This window comes from Leopardus geoffroyi, chromosome A3 (assembly GCF_018350155.1).
Source record: "Leopardus geoffroyi isolate Oge1 chromosome A3, O.geoffroyi_Oge1_pat1.0, whole genome shotgun sequence".
Classification (NCBI taxonomy): Eukaryota; Metazoa; Chordata; class Mammalia; order Carnivora; family Felidae; genus Leopardus; species Leopardus geoffroyi.
Genome location: NC_059336.1, coordinates 16,187,521 through 16,208,434, shown reverse-complemented (window position 1 = coordinate 16,208,434; position 20,914 = coordinate 16,187,521). Strand labels below are relative to the sequence as shown.

The 20,914-nt window shown below is 47.0% G+C and overlaps 1 protein-coding gene across 11 annotated transcripts in view; it reads left to right on the top strand.

Moving 5' to 3' along the window:
• TTPAL (alpha tocopherol transfer protein like) overlaps positions 1–20,914 on the top strand; it is a 36,044-nt gene that overhangs the window by 3,306 nt on the left and 11,824 nt on the right. For 3 of the 11 annotated variants that reach the window (XM_045444505.1, XM_045444498.1, XM_045444496.1), the window contains exon 1: positions 18,143–18,271. The exons of 1 other annotated variant lie outside the window; for it this stretch is intronic. The gene's annotated coding sequence lies outside the window, so the exon portion shown is untranslated. Of the gene's footprint in view, positions 1–490; positions 650–7,568; positions 7,689–18,142; positions 18,272–18,718; positions 18,832–20,914 lie in introns of those variants that run through there. 7 more of the 11 variants (XM_045444500.1, XM_045444502.1, XM_045444504.1 and 4 more) reach the window with 7 other exon arrangements.

Sequence of the window (20,914 nt, the reverse complement as noted above, 5' to 3'; positions counted from 1 at the left end):
GTGGAATCTGCTTGGAATTCTCTCCCCTTCTCTCTCTGCCCCTCCCCTGCTCACTCTCTCTGTCTCTCTCTCTCAAAATAAATAAACTTAAAAAATTAAAATAATAAATAACTAACTTATATTGAATACTTATTATGTGCTCGGTGCTTTCCTAATGACCTTATAAGAATTATCTCATCTACTCTTCATAAGAACCCAGTGAGAGAAATATTATTAGCATCCCTCTTTGCCCAGTGGCACAGAGAGGTTCTATAATTGCCTGAGGTCACACAGCTCCTGAATAATAGAGCCATGATTTGATTCCAGGTTGTCTGGGCCCAGAGCACCCATATTTAACCATGACCTCTATTACACATATGACTATATTTTAAAAGAGCTTTCGAGATGAGATAATGGCAATAGTAGTAACGATGAGGAGGAGGATGGAAATATACATTTAAAACATTTTTTTGAAATGGTAATAATGGCAATAAATTTTTTGAGCACTCAGATGTGAATTCCAAAGTTCAACCCAGTGGAGACAACTTATATTCTAACTTCGGCTGCCAGATCCACTTATTGTGTGGACCTCACAATAACAAGCCACCTCTGCTGAATTACAGCTGGAGTGGAAGACTCGAATATTTACAGGACCAGCTGGGCTATGTTGGTGAGTGAGGTGGGCCTGGGTGTAGTGCAAAAGGGGGTGGTGGGGACTGTGGCAAAATGGGAATGGAATGCACACAGTGACTGGGAGCAGCCATCCCTCAACTCTGGGCACGTGAAACTGAGGGCCCAGTAATGGCAGACCTTCCAAGAGAAGCCGGACATCCACCGTTCACAGCAACAAATTTAGTGAAAACAAAACAAAAGCACTAGATACATGAAACAAAACTTATCTATGGGTCAAACCCAGTTCCCTGCCCACTATGCCCCATGTGCTGTTAAAAAAAAGTCACTATTTGAAATTATGGCATATTCATACAATGGGACAGAATACAGCAATGAGAATGAATGAGCCCTAGCCATAAAAAATATGGATGAATCTCACACAAACATAATTCAGACACAAACGAACACCCCTGTACATTCCAATTCCTTTTTTTTTTCTTTTAATTAAAAAATGTGTAATGTTGGGGCACCTGGGTGGCTCAGTCGGTTAAGCGTCCGACTTCGGCTCAGGTCATGATCTCACAGCTTGTGAGTTCGAGCCCCACATCGGGCTCTGTGCTGACAGCTCAGAGCCTGGAGCCTGCTTCGGATTCTGTGTCTCCCTCTCTCTCTGTCCCTCCCCTGCTCGCATGCTCTCTCTCTCTCTCAAAAATAAACATTAAAAAAATGTTTAATGTTTATTTATTTGGGGGGGGAGGGGCAGGGAGAGAGGAAGAGAAAGAATCCGAAGCAGGCTCCAGGCTCTGAGCTGTCAGCACGGAGCCCGACGCAGGGCTCGAACTCATGAACCGCGGGATCATGACCTGAGCCGAAGTCGGACGCTTAACCGACTGAGCCACCCAGGCGCTCCTGTACATTCCAATTTCTATAAACTTCAACAACAGAGCAAATTCATGGAGGCTGCTAGGAGTCAGGACTGTGGTTACTCTTGTCAAGGGTAGTGAGCAGCTGAAAGCACAAGCGGGGCTTCTAGGGGGCTGGCCGGGTTCTAGTCCTTCATCTGGGCGCCAGTGACAAGGTGGTTGGTGATGGTGCTCTCTTTGTGATGATTATTGAGCTAACGTGGGCTTTGTGCACCTTAAAAACGTGTATTTTTTAAACGACATAAGAATTTCAAAGCACACATGCACACAGATTGTTACCATTTGGAAACACTTGTCTGGATGGAGGAGGATTGCGTTTTGATATGAAGGAAACCAAATGCTGGAAGAGTTGGATTTGGGAGGCTGGCTTCCCTGCAGGAGGCGTCTGCTGGCTCTTTGATGGATAAACGCAAATAAAGCAACTGTCAGGTGTGCCCTGTCTTGAAATTAAGGGGTTTAATAAGACACCTTTGTTTTTCTCAATGATTGCTTTGTATATCTGTGCTGAGAATCATGTCTGTTTCGTTCGTCTGGTTTACCCAAGTTCTCAGGTGTTTGAAGTTATAAAAATAACTTTGTACACATTTTACATAGCAGGCTTTCATGGGAAGCTTAAGGTTCTAAAATGCTGCCTCTTGGGGCGCCTGGGTGGCGCAGTCGGTTAGGCGTCCGACTTCAGCCAGGTCATGATCTCCAGTCCGTGAGTTCGAGCCCCGCATCAGGCTCTGGGCTGATGGCTCAGAGCCTGGAGCCTGTTTCCGATTCTGTGTCTCCCTCTCTCTCTGCCCCTCCCCCGTTCATGCTCTGTCTCTCTCTGTCCCAAAAATGAATAAACGTTGAAAAAAAAAAATTTTTTTTTTAAATAAAATGCTGCCTCTCACAAGCAGGCTCCCCAAGGCAGGATGGCTTCAGGGGTGATTCACCTACGGGGATGGGTGGCCCGGGAGGGAGCACGCAGGAGTCACCGCAGCCATTTCTCCAAGGGCGTGTCTCCGTTTACAAAGGGCCTTTTCATCTTTCGTCATCCCTTCAGCAAACATGTCCAAGTGCCCACTCTGTGCCAGGTTACAGGGTGTAACGTTCATCCAATAATCACAAAGACGGAGCTACCAACAGTGGCAACAGTCGTGAGAGCGCGGGCCGGAGACCCTTGCTGGTCTCCGCCCTGCCCCCCAAACCACCCAAACCCGCCCCTTCTCACGACCCCACTTGGGCACCCTGGCCTGGTCTTCACCATCCCCAACTCTGCAGTCGCCACCTTGCTGCTCTCCCTGCTCCACTCGGACCCCTAAATCCATTCCCCACAGTGTTTTTTTTATAAAGAACAAATCAGAAGGCCTCACCTCTACCCTACCCCCAACTCGAGAATTATACCCACGCCGCACAGAGTGACACATCTCCTCCCCACCAGCCCTGTGTGGGCCCTGATCACCTTGGCTTTCCTCTCTGCCTCCCTCCAGGCATGCGGATCCTGCCTCAGGGCCTTTGCACTTGCCCTTCCCTCTGCCTGGATTCCTCTTCTCCCCCATCTTCAAACGGCTACTGTTTCTCGTGATTCAAATGTTGCCACAAATGTCACCCACCCCCAAGCAACTGGCAACATAGGAGCCTCTTTGGCTGGGTGTTGTGTACCGCCTGAATTTTGTACCATGTGCCTGTTCAAATAAATTGTTAGTTCAAATCCAAGTGTCTCCTTGGAGAGGCTTTTCTGGAAAACAATCTTCCCTGCTAGAATTTTCCCTTATGAAGTACTAATTGCCTTGGCTTTTTTGTTTGTTTTGTTTTGTTCCGTTTTTAATCTCTTTTTAGTTTATTGTCTATTTCCCCTTCATGAGAACATGGACTTTACCTTGTCTTACCTGCTATCCACTATAGTCCTGGCCCATAGTAGGTGCTCAATAAATATTTATTGAATAAGTGACCAAAAGAAGGGAGGCTGGGAGGGAAGGAAGGATGCCTGCGACAGTAATGGAGATTTAACCTGACAGAGCTGGGGGTGGGAGGCTTGGGCTTAGCCCCAAGCAAGGGGAACGGCTGGCAGTCGGAGGGCTTCAAGAAGGCTGGGCTGATGGGACTGGAGATGAGAAGGCCAGGGTGTAAGGCAGGCAAAATACCCATTTTACAGATCAGGAATCTGAGACTCAGCAAGGGTAAGAGACTTAACCAAGTCATCCAGTAGGCAAGGGTCTGGGTTTAGAATTCAGGTCCCAACTCAAGGTCAAATAAAACCTCACAGTGATTGAGCATGTGTATGTACTAACGTAAGAGATGGGTACTATTATCATTTCCTCATTTGACTAATGAAGAAACTGAAGCACAGAGAGATTGAGCAACTTGCCCTAGGCCATCCAGCTTGGCAGTAGCCAAGCCTAAGGCCTTTCCCTGGCTCCCAGTGGTTCCCAGTTTCCACCTCGCAATTCTCCCACAGCCTCTGGCCTCACACAAAGTTCCAGTCTGGACACGGAGGGGCTGTGAGTTTAAACACTGACCCTCTCTGGAGCTTGGGGCAACGCCAGAAACCTTCCAGGACGTGGGTTCCCCTAACTCCAAACCAGAAGACAGTACAACTAGCCCTACCTTTAGGGCTGCTGGGAGAAAAAAGTGATAACAAATAATTATAGGACTAGTAAGTGATAAAAATAATTGTAGGGTTCCTGGCAAACAGCCTGAGCTATAGAGATACTGACTAACGATAGCAGGAATTTATGGCCTTGTGGGCCCAGTCTTTTAGAGGCTGGGGTGATAGGAGCCGGGGTCATGAGTGGGGTCATAGGCAGAAAACTCCCAGCAGCCCCTTCCTATCCTAGCAGCCCGGGCAGGGAAGCAGAGGAAGCAGAGCTGAGCGCTCAAGAGCACAACCTCTGAAGCCAACACGTCGCAAGCTAGCTGTCAACTCTCCTCTGCCTCGGTTTCTCTAACCCGCAAAAGTGTCCAGCGGCAGCACCTGGCACCCAGGGCTGTGAGGAGCACTAACTGAGGAAACTACTAGAAAGGGCACCGATACAGCGCAATTGCTAAGTGATCCTTCTCAGAAAATGCTCCGCATACGCGCACTACACCTGCTTGCGGTTTTAAAGCCTGATTTTTAAATAGACCCAACAAGATATTGTAGGCAGCTTTCCACGTCTGCAAGCTCGTTTCTGAAAGTAAGGTTTTAAGGGCTGAGCAGCTCACTCACTCTGGAGCCCCCTCCTCGCTGCGGATCCACACTGCGCCCTCTAGAGGCTGTTTATTTTCTGCCTGCGTCTGCCCTAAGAGCTTTCTGCAGATCCCTAGGGCAATCCTAAGGCATTGAAACCAGGCCTCACGGACAGCAAGGCACTCAACCGGGGTCGCAAAGTTGGCACTGGCCTCTAACATTTAGACTCCAGAGGCAGAACTCAAGACTGAGAAGCACTGAGAAATTCAAAAGGGTTTGGAGTCAGGAGGACATGACTTTGAATTCCCGTTCTGCCAGTACTGTCACCTTGGGTCAGCGCCTTAATCTCCAAAACATCAGTTTTCTCATCTGTAAAACGGGACGGCTGATAGCCATCACACAGCGTTGCCACAGAGACTGCTCCAATCTGGCAAATAGCTGCTGTTTCTGGAACGGTAATGCGTGTGGGGCTCCGTGTTAGGTGCTTTTCAGACAGTATTTCATTTAACTAATAAGCACAGGCAAAGCACCTTGCAGGCAAACAGCAATGTTAGCTCTCCTCGAATGAGCATTTCATAAGGGCAGGGGCTATGGCTGTTTTGTTCCCTGTGTGACTTCAAGGTCTAAAACAGTGCCAGGTGCACAGTAGATACTCAACGAAAATTGTTGAATGAATAAAGGACTCGAATGTAGCCGATATCAGTGACGAAAGGGCTCTGTTACTTACTGGGTAGGTGTAAAGACTCAAGCCTCTACACCTCTGAACTTCAGTTTTCTCCTGGGTCTAATGGGTACAATGACACTGGCGGCATTTATTGAGCACCAACTGTGTGCTGGGCCCTGTTCTAAGTGGCTCATATCTCCAAGTGGTAATACCCCCGTTAAACCTTACAACACTCTTTGAGGTACTGTGATTAGCCCATATTAAAGTCAAACTAGCGGAGGCTCAGGGAGATTGTCACTTGGCTAAGGTCTCATGAATAGAAGAGGTGGAGCTGGAATTCAAATCCCCGAGGCCTCTGATGCACCTGCAGAGTGTACCTGCTGAACACTTCTATAGTGCCTTTCTTTATTATTATTATTATTTTATTAAAACTTTTTAAGTTTATTTATTTATTTTGAGAAAGAGAGAGAGCAAGCAGGGGATGGGCAGAGAGAGAGGGAGAGAGAGAATCCCAAGCAGGCTCCATGCTGTCAGCACGGAGCCCGATGCAGGGCTCAAATTCATGAACCATGAGATCATGACGAGAGCCAAAACCAAGAGTTGGATGCTTAAACGACTGAGTCACCCAGGTGCCCCTATAGTGCCTTTCTAAGAGTGACCCTTCCTCCCCCAGCAGCAGTAGAAAGAGTAAATATACGGAGGTATATTCGTAGAGGGGAAATACTACACAGTAATGAAAAAGTAAATTACCAGTAACTACAACAACGTGAGGGAATCGTACAAGTACGTCGAAAGGAGCCAGCTGCGAAAAATACTAGAGTTGCCAGATAAAATACAAGATATTCAGGTGAATTTTCATTCCAGGTAAACAATTAATTTTTTTTAGCATAAATATTTCCCAGGGGAAATTCCAACTTAATTGGCATTCTGGAACGTGGCAACTCTAAATATTATATATGTGTGATTCCACTTATACGAAGTTCAAAAGCAAGCAAAAGGAATAAATGGTGATAGAAGTTAGGATAGCAGTTGCCAGGGGCGGAGTAAGTAGAAAGGTTGTAAGAAAAGTTATGTATCAAGGCACCTGGGTGGCTCAGTTGGTTGAGTGTCCTGCTCTTGATTTCGGCTCAGGTCGTGATCCCACAATTTCTCTCTCTGCCCCTCTCCTGCTCATGCTCTCTTTCAAAATAAATAAATAAACTTAAAACAAAAAAGCTTTTAAAAAAAGCGCTGTATATCTTGATCTGGAAGGGAGGTTACCTGTGTATACACACTTGTAACAATTCACCAAGCTGTATACTTAATATTTGTACATTTTACAAGTTTTGTGAATTGTGACTGCTTAAAAAAAAAAGGTTTAAAAATTTTAAAGAGCAGTACACCCTATTTAAACAATCTTTAGTAAGAGTATCTGATGGGGTGCTCAAAAGGATAAAATGAGATAATATCTTAGCACGTTTTAGGAGCTCATATTAAGAACTCAATGAATGGAAGCCACTGTTAAAAGTGACAACATTCATGTTATTATCATCCCCTTTTGTGATTTTCTCTATTGCAAATTGATTGGAGTGCCCTCAAGTGTCTACATTTTGTCATAGCACCTCAGTTACTGCAAAGAATACCCTTTACCCAAGTTTGGAGTCTCAATTCTGAAGGGCAGTGCTTTGCTTTTGCTCCGGAAAGCAGAAGAAAGTACCCAAATTCACATCAGACCAAGACTCCCAAGTCCAACTCTAGCCCTGCCCACGGTAGTCCCCTGAAGTTTGTGAGAAGACAGGCAGAAGGGGACGCACAGGGCCCTATATTTCACTGTCCGAGCACAATTGCAAACATCTTGTTCCCAGGAACTCACATGATCATATTTGAAAGCAGCATTGGACAGGCTACACAAGCTTTCATGTCAACAATCACGGCTGCTTCCACGTGGGTGCTTTCAGTGGGTGCTTCCTATGTGCCAGATACCATGCAAGGAAAGAGATATATGTCCATTTCCCCCCTTTTAATCCTTAAAATGACCTGTGAGGCACAGATTGTTTGTAGCCTTTTTTCCTCTTAAGAGTATGCCTTGGGCATCTTTCCATGTCAATAAATATAGCTGTGGCGGTAAGTACTTGATTCAAAGGCTGAGAAACTTAGTCAGCAGCCACTGCCCAGGTAAAGATCAATAATAGTTAACATTTATTGAGTGCTTTATTACACACCAGGCCCTACGCTAATTGTTTAACACGAACTATCTTTCATTTGATCCTAGAGGCAATCTGGAGGTAGCTTCTAGTATTATTCAGATGAGGAATCTGAAGCTCAAAGAAGTAAAGGAACCATCCAAGGTCAGACAACTGGTGTAAACGGCAGAGCTGGGATTCAAACCCAGGTGGGTCTGATTCTGGTGCTGGGCTCTCCACCAGCATATGGTAAGGACAATATGGGGGAGAACACAAGGGAAGGTCCCAGAGTGGAGAAAGGAGCCACTGACAAATCCAGAAGGCAGAAAGGCAGTGTAGACCGAGGCCAGGGGAGAGGCAATTTCTGAAAAGCCCTAGATCACCATGGAGGGGATGGAAGGCTTCCTGGAGGTGATATCATTTCGACTGACTCTATGTCTCCAGCCAAGAAAGGAGGGCTTTTAATAACTCCCAGCTCTTGAGTGGTTTCACATCAGACACACATGGCTTCACATACTAATTGTGCCACTCTCTAGTTGAAACACACACACAGGGGCGCCTGGGTGGCGCAGTTGGTTAGGCGTCCGACTTCAGCCAGGTCACGATCTCGCGGTCCGTGAGTTCGAGCCCCGCATCAGGCTCTGGGCTGATGGCTCAGAGCCTGGAGCCTGTTTCCGATTCTGTGTCTCCCTCTCTCTCTGCCCCTCCCCCGTTCATGCTCTGTCTCTCTCTGTCCCAAAAATGAATAAACGTTGAAAAAAAAATTAAAAAAAAAAAAAAAAAAAGAAACACACACACACACACACACACACAATATTGAGGTATCATTGATGTACAATAAACAACTCCTATTTAAACTGCATGATTTGGGCCACCTAGGCGGCTTAGTCGGTTAAGCATCTGACTTTTGATTTTGGCTCAGGTCATGATCCCACGATTCGTGGGTTCGAGCCCCACGATGGGCTCCGGGCTGACAGTGCAGAGCCTGCTTGGGATTCTCTCTGGGTTCTTTCTCTCCCTTTCTCTCTCCCTCTCTTTCTGCCCTCCCTCCCCCTCAAAATAAAGATTGAAAAATTGCATGATTTGATGAATTTTGACATATATACATACCCATGAACCTACCACCACAATCAAGATGATGAATATCTCCATCACCCCGAAAGTTTTCCGGGGCCCCTGTGTAAGCCATCTCCTCCTAACCACACACACCCCACTCCCATCCCCATGCCACCATGGTAACCATGGAGTACTTTCTTTTCACTCTAGATCACTTTAAATTTTCTGCAATTTTATAGAAATGGAATCATACAACGTGTACTCTTTTCATCTGGCTTCCTTCATTGGGCATCATTATTTTGAGATTCACCCAGGTTGTTACACACATCCATAGTTTGTTCCTCTTCATTGCTCTTTTTACTTATTATATGCATATCAGTTCGTTTACCACATTTTCCCGGGGAAGAACACTGTTTTCCCCAGTTTTGGGCCATTACAGATAAAGCTGCTAAGAACACTCAGGTGCACGTCTCTGAGTGACAGATGCTCTTGTAACCGGAGGGCAAGTGCCAGGGAGTGTCACTGCTGAGTCATGTACGTGTATGTTTAACTTCTTCAGAAGCCGCTGCAAACCATTCTCCAAAGTAGCTGTGCTGTCCTGTGTCCCCACCAGCAGCGTAAAGAGTCTCAGTTGCCAGGGGGAGTCTTCTCCATCTTAGCCATTCTAGCCAGATGCCCTAGTGTTTCTCAACCTGCAGACCCCACTGGTGGCCCCTCAGCCTTTCTGGAGCCCAGTTTCTTCATCTGTAAAATGGAGGGAATCGTAACAGCGTTGAAAGGCAGTGAAGCTGGCACATAGGCAACACAGCACAGGGACTAGCAGACCGTCCGTGTTTCCTAAAAGCTGGCCATTTTATGAGTTGGCCCCCAGCCATCCCATGGTCTGGGGCCTTACCCCAGGACACACCTTCAAACTGGGTGGTAAAAGCTGCCTCCTTTGTATGGAGTCCATGCTCCCAGCCCAGAGGAAAAACTAGAACAGCAGGGAAGGTTCCGGGCACTATGCTGGTGCTGTGCATGGCTGAGCCTTATAAAGCCTCAAGGTGAGTGGTTGTTTTTTTCTTTTTCTAACTTTACATATGACAAAACTGAGGTGTGGTAACCAGTCGCTGGCCAAGGTCGCACAGCACTTAAGTGACTGTGCTGGGATTTGAACCTCGGTCAGTCTGCTTTGGGGGCTAGAAGAATTGCTAATGGCATACCTGACCAGCAAAATGGCCCAGTCACAAAAGTTCCTCCTGAGGCTCAGGGCCGTCTTTAGCCAGGTTCTCTGGAAACAGAGTCTGAGGCAGGGACTGAGTGTGTGTGATTTTTTTTTTTTAATTTTTTTAATGTTTGTTTATTTTTGAGAGAGAGAGAGAGACAGAGCATGAGCAGGGGAGGGGCAGAGAGAGAAGGAGACACAGAATCTGAAGCAGGCTCCAGGCTCTGAGCTGTTGGCACAGTTCACAAGCAGCAAGATCATGACCTGAGCTAAGTCGGACACTTAACCGACTGAGCCACTCAGACACCCCAAGTACATGTGATTTATTAATGGGGGAAACTGTAAGAGAAGGAGGAACGCAGGATAGGAAGGAACCGAGCAAAGTTGTGCTCTCCCATAAAGTCCTGTGAGGGGGCTGGCCTGTTGTACGTCTGGACGTCTGTCCGTTGGCTGTGAACCACTCTGTGGGTGAGGAGGGTAACCTCTCGGGTGAGGTGACTTCTGAGGTCATAGTGCTCAGGAAGAGACACAGTAAGGCATTAGACACCAACAACTGAAGCATCTAGGAGGATGGGTGTGCTGGCCCCATAAAGGAAGGGCTCCAGAGGTTCCCAGAGGTACCCACACACTTCTAATGAGCCAAACTCCAGAGCATTCGGGAACATTCACTTCCAGGCTTGTTTTGGAGAATTGTCCACCTTGCTGTAAGCAGCATGTTGAACAAACCCGACCTGTGACATAATCAAAACACACCTTTATTTTTGTCTCCCAATATCCCTTTTAAGATTAATTCAGTGAAGTGACATTTTCTTTGCCACTAGGTGACAATTCATCCCCCGTTACTTTTCTGCTCATTCTCAAGACACAGACAATTCTATGGGGCGCCTGGGTGGTGCAGTCGGTTAAGCGTCCGACTTCAGCCAGGTCACGATCTCGCGGTCCGTGAGTTCGAGCCCCGCGTCAGGCTCTGGGCTGATGGCTCAGAGCCTGGAGCCTGTTTCCGATTCTGTGTCTCCCTCTCTCTCTGCCCCTCCCCCGTTCATGCTCTGTCTCTCTCTGTCCCAAAAATAAATAAACGTTGAAAAAAAAAATATTAAAAAAAAAAAAAAGACACAGACAATTCTATAATCACTTTAGGTCACAAACACAGTAGTGATTTAGAAATTAGAATGTCCAGTAAAGCTACGAATCAAAACTCCCAGCTTGATTTGGGGTTAAAGCTTCTCCCCTCAGCCAGGTTGGCCCTTCTTTGGGCTGGCAGTCTACCCACAGTGGGGGGGAAGGCGGGGAAGGTGGCTCCTCTCTTTCTCATCCCCTTCCCCACAGGTGGGGCTGAGGGGGCTGGGGAGAGAAGGTGAGGGGAGAGGATGGGTCTCACTTGACCTGCCACCATCTTGGCTGGCTTTGAGCTCTCTGGTTCTAAGAGACATTTTAAGCTGCCCCTTTTCTGTCATGGGATGCTGTTGTGGGCTCATGGGGATGGCCCAATGCTACAGCCCCTTCTCACCCTTGACCTTGATGGATGCACCTCTCTTCCTAGGGGTCCCTAGCAACTCCTTTCTCAGCCCTAGGAACCTGACATCCAACCCTAGCTTTTTGGTGCTACCACTTCTCTGTGCTTCCACAAGGCCCTAGGAGACAGGACCCAAGCTGACCCTGTACTCGTGCTGGTCCATGAGGAATACTTGGAGAACCTGGGAGCGTGGGCTGACCTCAGCACCTCCACACTCTCCAGCTCCTTCACCAGTGCAGCTGGGCAGCCCATTTCTCCCAACCTCTAGATGTCCCTGCCCACATCAGACCCCTGGGTCCCCACACAGGGGCCACATATTAAGCTCTTCAAATTGTACCTCCCTCAAGAGCCCCCATCACTCAATTCCACTCTTCTAAGAAGATGGCCACCAAAGGGTCGTTGTCCTCTCTCCCTGCCACAGGAGAACCATGGGTGGATGTCGGGGCAATAATACATATCAGGGTTTTAAGTGGTCATGGCCAAATTTAGCAGTTGTGGGCTTTGGACTGTGCTCTTGAAAAGTTATCGATGGCTGTCACAACAGAGCATTTGAGCTACAGTGTACAAGTTACATCCACCTCCCTGGGCCTCTGTTTTCTCCTATCTTCATGAAGGTGACAATACCTACCCACAGTGTTGTTATGGGGACTGAGTGACATAGTTAATTTATAGTGTTGCCAGTATTAGGGGCACCTGGGTAGCTCAATCTGTTAAGATTCTGACTTCGGCTCAGGCCATGATCTCATGGTTCGTGGGTTCGAGCCCTGCATCGGGCTCTGTGCTGATGGCTCAGAGTCTGGAGCCTGTGGATTCTCTCTCCCTTTCTCTGCCCCTCCCCTGCTCATGCTCTCTCTCTCTCTCTCTCTCTCTCTCTCTCTCTCTCTCAAAAGTAAAAACATAAAAAAAAATTTATAGTGTTGACAGAACTGACTCTCTAGGATCTCACAGTCACAGACCTCCAACTCCGTCTCTGGGTGACTGCTGACAAGTGATTTTCCTCTCTTGGCCTCAGTTTTCCCACCTGTCCAATGGTACTCATAAGAGCCCCTATGTGATAGCATCTCCACAAGGTTGGTGGAGTGAATATATATAAAGTGCATAGCACAGTGCCTGGCATTTGGTAAGGACTCAGTACTGCTGGACGTTAATAATACAGTGGAGGGTGGACCGGGTAGACTCTTAAGCTGGTACTTGTGGGGCAGGGGATATGGAGTCTCCACTCTTGCTGGTCCCCTACCATTCCAGGCCGTGTTTTGGAAATGCTTCAGCCCAGCTGGGATCTGGGGCCCCCTGGGAACAGATAGGACTGCCCGTACCTCCAAGCAGTCATGCTGACTCAGATTTAAAAATCAATGTGTGACCAGAAAAACACAGCTGGGCTCTCACCTCTTGTGGGAAATCTGCACAGCCAGCTGCACGCATGTCTTTATCTCAAGCTCAGAGAGGTGGCCAGCCCTATTTTGGGCCCTGATTCCAAGATTTGTGAGCAAAAAGCCTTGCACACAGAGTAACAGAAGTCTCTGTCTCCTTGAGGCATGCCAGGCCTATGGGTCACAAGCTTCGCGTGACCTCGTGGTTGGGGTCGGGCATGCCTGGTGCTTGCCAAGCCCTTGACTTCTCCCAGCCCTGGTCTGGACACTTCCCAAGCCAAGTCAGGCTCTGGACGGCTGGTTGGGCAACCCATGACCTCAGACTGGGTCAGATCCATCAGATGAGCATCTGTTGAAGAGTATGGAACATTTTGTTCTTTAGAATCCCAAGGGCCAAAGAGTATGAACCCTCCCCATCCACAATTTATGCCCCCCCTCACCCCCCCGCCAACTACCATTTACTCTGGGCAACTTCCTTTGCCTGAGTCCAATTTTCCCACCTGTCAAATGCAAACCAACAAGTACCTTTGCCTACCAGGGTTGTTGTGAGATTCAGGTAATGAGTGTCAGGGGGTGGCACACACTGGCAAGCACTTGATGGGGGAAGTTATTCGGGCAAACAGGGACGCTGGACCAGTACGTTATATATGCGGGGTTGGCGGGGTGGGGGGGTGGGAAGCATGGACTATGGAGGCAGAGTTCCTGGGTTCAAAACGAGGCTGCTGCACCGCACCACCTTCTGCATGACCACAGGTGACTTCTCTGAGTCTGCGTTTCTTCTCTGTAAAATGGGAATAAAAATAATAGGGTTACAAGGATGCAGTTAGATGAGATGTACTGGGAACAGTGCCTGGAATATAATAATCACTTAATAAGCATTAACTACTTTTGATGAGTCAGACATGTTGGTAATGGTGCTGAAATCACACCAGTAAGACTGTTTGACAGGATTAACAGGGAAGAGAACTCATATTCATTGAGTACCTACTATGTACCAGGCCATATGCATATATTCAGACATGTGTATACGGACACACACACACACACACACACAGTGAGGTAGGTAGTTCTGTTTTCATCTTTTAAAAACTTTATGTTGGGGCGCCTGGGTGGCGCAGTCGGTTAAGCGTCCAACTTCAGCCAGGTCACGATCTCGCGGTCCGTGAGTTCGAGCCCCGCATCGGGCTCTGGGCTGATGGCTCAGAGCCTGGAGCCTGTTTCCGATTCTGTGTCTCCCTCTCTCTCTGCCCCTCCCCCATTCATGCTCTGTCTCTCTCTGTCCCAAAAATAAATAAACGTTGGAAAAAAAAAATAAAAAAATAAAAACTTTATGTTATGAAACAAATCACAGATGCGGAAAATCATACAAATTAAATTTGTAGCTTAGTGATTATTTCAGGGGCAAACGCCCTCATAACCAACACCCACGTTAAGAAATAAAACTTTGCCAGTGACCCCAGGAGCCCCTCCATGTACCCCATCTCAATCATAGCCCTCCCCCCACAAAAAGTAATTAGTAGCCTGACTTTTAGAGTAATTATTTCCTTGCTTAATCATTTGAGTGTGCATCCCTAAGATACTGTAGTTCAGTTTCGCCCATTAGAAGAAACTAAGCATGTGTTTTAAGCCATAGATTCCCCTTATATCTCTTTCTTTTCCTTGAAATTTATCCGTTATGCTGCTTGACCCATAGAGTTCCTCAAAGTCTGGATTTTGTCTCTCATATCCTCACAGTATACAGTTCCACATGGCCCTTTGACCTCTGCATTACTTGTATATTAGCAGCTGAGTCAGACCCAGTTTCCATCCCTCTGGTGTGATTATAGGTAGTCCTTCTTTTATCAAGAAGCACATACATACGTGGCTGGAGTTTGCTCTTTTTTGATATTACCTGCTACTGGGTACAACAGCTACATACATTAATTCATGGCAGCTGGCAAAATAGCAACATTGTATTATTTTGCCTTCCTGCATCAATTGTAGTAGTTTTATAAGAAAATGGTTTTCTTAATCTATTATTTGGTCACTCAGTGGTACAGTTCCAAATTGGAAAGGTGGGACAAATACTTGACTCTTTTCTTTTATTTACATAGTTTCCAAGAATATAATTTGTTTCCATGCTATCCTCAGAAGACGATCAGTTAGTGTGTTGGCTGAATAGCATATGAACTTATTGGAACGTGTTTGATGCATTTCAATCAATTGCAATTATTAGCTTTGTTGCAGCTGAAATTGTACTATCATCAGGTTGGTTTCTAAGTCCATTTGGTAGCCTCGATGGTTTATGGCTTACAATCAATATTAAAACTGGTTCTAGGAGATTGTCTGAGCTCAGAAATCACATGCTCTGAAAACAGTGACAGCTCAGGCATTTCTGGCCACCTTTAGCACATACCCAATGCCCAGATTTCTTTCTCCGGAGACTGGATGAAGCTTGGAGGGCAGGATGTTTGCAGCCCTCCAAACCAAAATGCAGAGCAAGCTGCCCTCCCTCTGGTGATCTTTCTGCTCTCGAGTGGGGTGGTCATCACCAGTTAACAGACATGTCATGATCCAATGTACCAGAACTCTGCACATGCCATTCTACTGAATCCTTCTAAGGACCCTCTGGACAATGGGAACCACCTGCCCCCCATTTTACCCATGAGCAAATGGATCTTTTGGAAGGTTGTTCAGTGTGTGTTACTTCTGAGTGTCCAGTGCAGAAAAGTCAAAGACAGAAGTTCAAATCTCAGCTCAACCATGGATTCATCATATAAACATGGGCAATTTCTTCTTCTTCTCTGAGTCTGCTTCCCAGCCTGTAAGAACAAACAGGCAAAGTAACCTGTTAGGCAAAGTAAAATTGGGGGCTGTGCTGTCATACAGACTTGGGCCCCAAACCAGCTCTTTCATTGACTATCTTGAGCCCCTAGACAAGTGACTTTCCCTTTCTGTACAGGGGAAATGGAAAGATGTTTCCTCATCTGGACAGAGGAAAATCCTAGCTTGCTGTTCACAGGGTTGTAGTAAGGCATAATTGAAATTGTACAAGCAAACTATTTAGTAGAGTGCCTGGTGTATATAATCCCTCAAAATATGAAAACTCTCTTTTTGTTAATTATCTGAGACTCTTCTAATCCTGAGATAACTTGGTTCCATGATATGTAACACCAAGAGGAACCAAAAGTAATGGCCCTCAATTGAAGGATGGGGCAGGGACTTCTGGGGCATCTCTGAATCTTGTCCCACCCTCCCCCTGCCCTTGAGACCAGGTTCTAGAACAATATTCTTCTCCTCCTGCTGGCAGTATCTGGGATTGCAACCTGGATGGTACCACCAATGGGTCCGGGATCTGAGTGAAAGGGTTTATCCCAATGACTAGGACAGCATGGTTTGAGTGTATTTATTGGAGAGAGAGAGAGAGAGAGAGAGAGAGAGAGAGAAACAGACTGAGTGGGGGAGGGGCAAAGAGGGAGAGACACAATCTCAAGCAGGCTCCGTGCTGTCAGCACAGAGCTTCTTGTGGGGCTCGAACTCACGAACTGTGAGATCATGACCTGAGCCAAGATCAAGAGTCCGACGCTTAACCCACTGAGCCACCACCCCTAGGACAGCATGGTTTGGATAGGATCATCCCTCGCCCTTTGCCACCAGAGCTGTCATTTGTAAAAACACTGTATGCCTGGCAAGGGGCAAGGTGTTTCCTCTTATGATCTTATTTAATACACTTTTTGCTCATGAGGAACCAGAGGCTTTGGAAATTTGAGTGACTTGGCTACAGTCATATAGATGGGAACAGGGTTGCCAGATGGTGGTAGGCTGGATAATGGCACCCCAAAGATATTATTGTCCTATTCTCTGGAACCTGTTAATATCTTACCTATGTGACAAAAAGAACATTGAAGATGTGATTAAGTTAATGACCTTGAGATGGGAGATAATCCTAGATTATCTGGGTGGGCCCAATGTAATCACAGGAGTCTTTATAAGAGGGAGGCAGGACACATTGTATCTGTACTCAACAATAATGTATTGTACACTTTAAAAATTGTTAAAAGTATAGATCTCATGTTAAGTGTTCTTACCACAAGAAATATTTTTAAAAATTTCAAAGAGGGGTGCATGAGGATCAGAGTCAGTAGAGATGTGCCAACAAAAAGTAAGGAGTTGAAGTGATTTCAGGAATGAGCTATGAGCTATGGAATGCAAGTAGCCTCTAGAAGCTAAAGAGGCAAAGAAATGGATTCCCTGCTAAAGTCCCCAGAGAGAATGCATCCCTGTCACCACTTTGATTTTAGACTTCCGACCTGCAGAACTGTAATCGAATAAATTTGTGTCGTTTCAAGCCACTATATTTGTAGCAATTTGTTGTAACAGCAACAGGAAACCAATATATAGATGGAGGGAGAAAAATAAACCAAACACAAAAAAATCAGGGTGTCCAGTTAAATTTGAAGTTCTGATAGGTAATAAATTTTTTCGTCTAAGTATATCCCAAATGTTGTACAAGACATACTTACACTTAAAAAGAAATTGTTGCTTATTGGAAATTCAAATTTAACTGAAAGTTTTGTATTTTATCCTAGAAGTGGTGGAGCCAGAGCAAGAGTCAAAACTTATGATTCCCAGGCTCCCCCACTTTCCCTAAGAATCTGGGATCTGGCAGAAACTGCCATGCTTTTGTGGCCCTCGTGGATCAGTTCCTATCTCCCTAGAGCTCCTCTTGCCCCTGGGTTGGAGGAAGGAAGAGATTGTATAAGATCATCTCTTGTACACACATTTGGGCTCTCAGTTCTCCCAGGCCACAGAATTTCTCTCTAGTAATGGTTTTGTGTCTTTTCCCGCTTGAAAGAGTGACCCAGGATCTTTGTTTCAAAGCTGTAGTTGCATAAAATATATGTTGGTGGTGGTGGTGGTTGCGGGAGGGGGGGGGGGGGAGGGGGGGTGATGGTGCTGGCGGTTTTAATGAACGGGGATGGGGCAGCAAAGCCTTTTTCAAGCTACCACTTTCTGAAGGGCTTTATGAGTCCCAAAGCAGGAAACAAACAATACTCAATAGGGATTTCAAAGCAAGAATCATGTTACAGATGAGGAAACTGAGGCCTGAGGTAACTCAACTTCAGACCGATGTCCTCTAGGCTGGCATCTCCCCCTTTGCAGCAGCCAGTCCTGAAGCAAGAATCCTGGCATGCTAGTCTAAGAGGTCTGGGTTGGAAGCCCTTTACTTCACCAATTGCCAATTCCCCCTCCATGAAATACGGGGATTCCATAAATAGGATAATAAGACAATGGATGTAAAACACCAGCTACATGTAGGTATGTTTTCAGAAATGGCAGCTTCCTTCCTTCTTTCTTTGGGCCTCCCTGACCCCGTCTGTACACCCAAAGCGGCTCAGGCTCCCTGACCCTGCCAACTAGCTTCTCCGCAGGCCTGAGTCCTCCAGAGCACAGACTTGGCCGCTAGGTGGGGACAGAGGGCCGGCACTGCGGCGGGACGATGCACATGCGCACTCACGGGCGGTGCCTCGCCTTCCCACGCCCCGCGTACGTCACTTCCGGCGCGAGGGGCCGGGCCGGCCGGGAAGGGAGTGCGGGTCGGTTCTGTGTGCGCTGCCGGACGAGGCTCCCGCCGCCGATTGACCCGCGCTCCGCCCCGTAGCCGGGCCGGTGAGTGCCCGCGAGACCGCCCGTGTGTCATGGGGGTCGGGGAGAGGGACCCCTGAGAGGGAGGGAAAACCGGAAGTGAAGGGACCCGAGGAGAGAGACCCCAGGAAATGGGACACCTGGGGAAGGGGTGACAGCCGGAAGTGGGGGGCCTCAGAAGGTTGTCGACGGGACGTGGGGTCTCTGGGGCTCCAGAAGCGATGGCTTCCTGGCCTCTTCTTGGTGGGGTGGGTAGGAAGGCGATGGGTTCCAGGTGAGGAAGATTCCATGCTTCACCGTAACAAATGGTGTTTGCACCCATCCATACGCCCATCCATCAGTTCATTCTGGAGACTGACTGAGTCCTGCTCTGAGTTTGACACTACCGAGGCCCTGGAGATTAAACAGGAAGCTCCAGGGGGAGGTAGAGCCCAGCGTGGGGCTAGACGCATCCCTGCTCTGCCTCACTAGGTGTGTACCCTCCAGCACATCACTTGACCTCATATCGTCCACTAATATTTACAGAGCACCGTCATGTGCCAGGCTAGGCCTATAGCCTATGGACACTACAGTCTGTCTCCCAGGTAAGCACTGGATTGAGATTACAGGCATCTGTTGGTGACTCCATGGAAACAGCCCAGGGTGGGTCCTGTGAACCAGGAATGTTGTTTCATTCCTCACTTAGCATTCCTCCGCCAAGCCGATTCCACTCATTCAGCAAATATTTATGGAGCGCAGATTATGTGTCTGACACTTTGTTAGGTACTGGGTTTAGGGTGATGAACAAGACAGATAATGGATGCTGCCCACAAATTGCCCACGGTTACAACAGAGGGAGAATGCTATGCTAAGGAGCTGGTGGGGAGGCTCCTACCCTGGCCTGGAGTTGAAGAAGTCTTCCTGCTTCAAGCACCATCGTCTCTTCCCTGGGTTACTTCTGTAGCCTCTGAATGGTCTCTTTCTTTGCTTCTGTCCTTATCCCCTTACAATCCATTTGGGAGACAGCCAGGTGATCCTTTAAAATATAAATCAGATCGCGTCACTCCACTCAGATAGCCTCCACCAAACTCAGTAACAGTCAAAGTTCTTACTGGCCCTCAAAGCCCTGTACCTATGGGGCCCTTAGTACCTCTATAAATTCATCTGCTAATATTCTCCACCTGGCTCGTTTGGCTCTAGCCAGACTGGCCTGCTGTCTGTTCTTCGCAAAAGCCACGTGTGTTCCTGCCTGTGGCTTTGCCCTTATTCTCCAGATACCTACATGGCTTGTTCCCTCATCTGCTTCGTTTTGCTCAAATGTCATTTGGGTGAGGACTTCTCTGACCATCCTATTTAAAATTGCAGCCCCAATTCCCAGGTACCTCCAAGCCCCTTCCCTGCTTTACTTCTCATCATAACACTTTTGTCTGGTAGATTACACAGTTTATTTCACTTATAGTCTGCCTCTCCCGCTAGAATCTAAGTTCAACAAAGGCACTTTTTTTTTTTTTTTTTTTTTTTTTGCTTGTTCACTAGTGTATCTCCAGTGCCCGGAGGAGAGCCTGGTACATAGGAAGTACTCAATATTTGTTGAGTGAATGAAGTGGCATTTAAGTGGGACTTAAGGATGAATGAGTATTAGGTGAAGAACTGGAGGAAGAGCATGCTGATCACAGAAAACAGGATGTGAACAAGACAAGAAAACCCAGCTTTGGAAGGGAGTGAAAGCAGCTGGGTGGGGCTGAAGGTTAGAATGCAAGGGACAGAGCGGGCAGATCTAACATTTAGGGGGAGTTACCTGGTCACCGCCCACATGAAGAGACCCCTGAGATGGTCCTTGCTTTCCTGGTTGAGCTTGGGAGTCAGGGATCGGTGGCAGTCTGTGGACAAGAGCTTGGGCTTTGGAACTGGGCGGCTGCTACCACCTTATTCCTGGAATATCTAAAAACAGCTGTTTTGTTTTTGTTTTTTATTCAATAAATGTATTAGTTCAGATCTTCCAAGAAGCAGACACCAGGATGAGGTGAGACAGGCAAGAAATGAATTGGAGGCAGTGCCTGTGAAGCATAAAAGGGAGGGGAACTGGAGAAGTCAGGGAGAGCCTTCAGACAATGATCCTAATCTACCCCCTGAGAGGGAGGTTTGGGTAGGAGGTCATGGACTGCAGTCTCACAGAAGTTTCGGCCAGGCTGATCAGGAGTCTTCAAGGCAAAGTTGCCTGTTAGAGGAGGCCCGTGTTTCACTCAGTCACTGGCTGGGGACAGTCTGTGGAAAGTGTGGCATCTACCTGGATGGTGGATCCAGAGGGCTGGCAGCTGGGGTCATTCATCAGTTATGCTCCATCCCAGCGGGAGAGTCCATCAGCATGGTTTCACAGCCATCAGGATAAGTCCTACGTGTATATGGTAGAAAAGTCAAATGGGACAGTAATAAGTCTCTCTCCTCTTTAAATGTCCAGCTGTCCAGTACTGCTCCCTAGACAGAACCATTGATAACAGTTTTCTTGTATTTCCTTCCAGAAATTTTAGGTGCATTCACAAGTATATATGAATACATTTTTAAAATATAAATGAGATTATACACATTATTCTGCATCTTGCTTTCTTTTCTGTAGTGTGTCATTTATAAAGGCCTGCTTAATTCCTTTTTATGAGTGAATAGTATCCCATTCTTATAATATTATTTAAC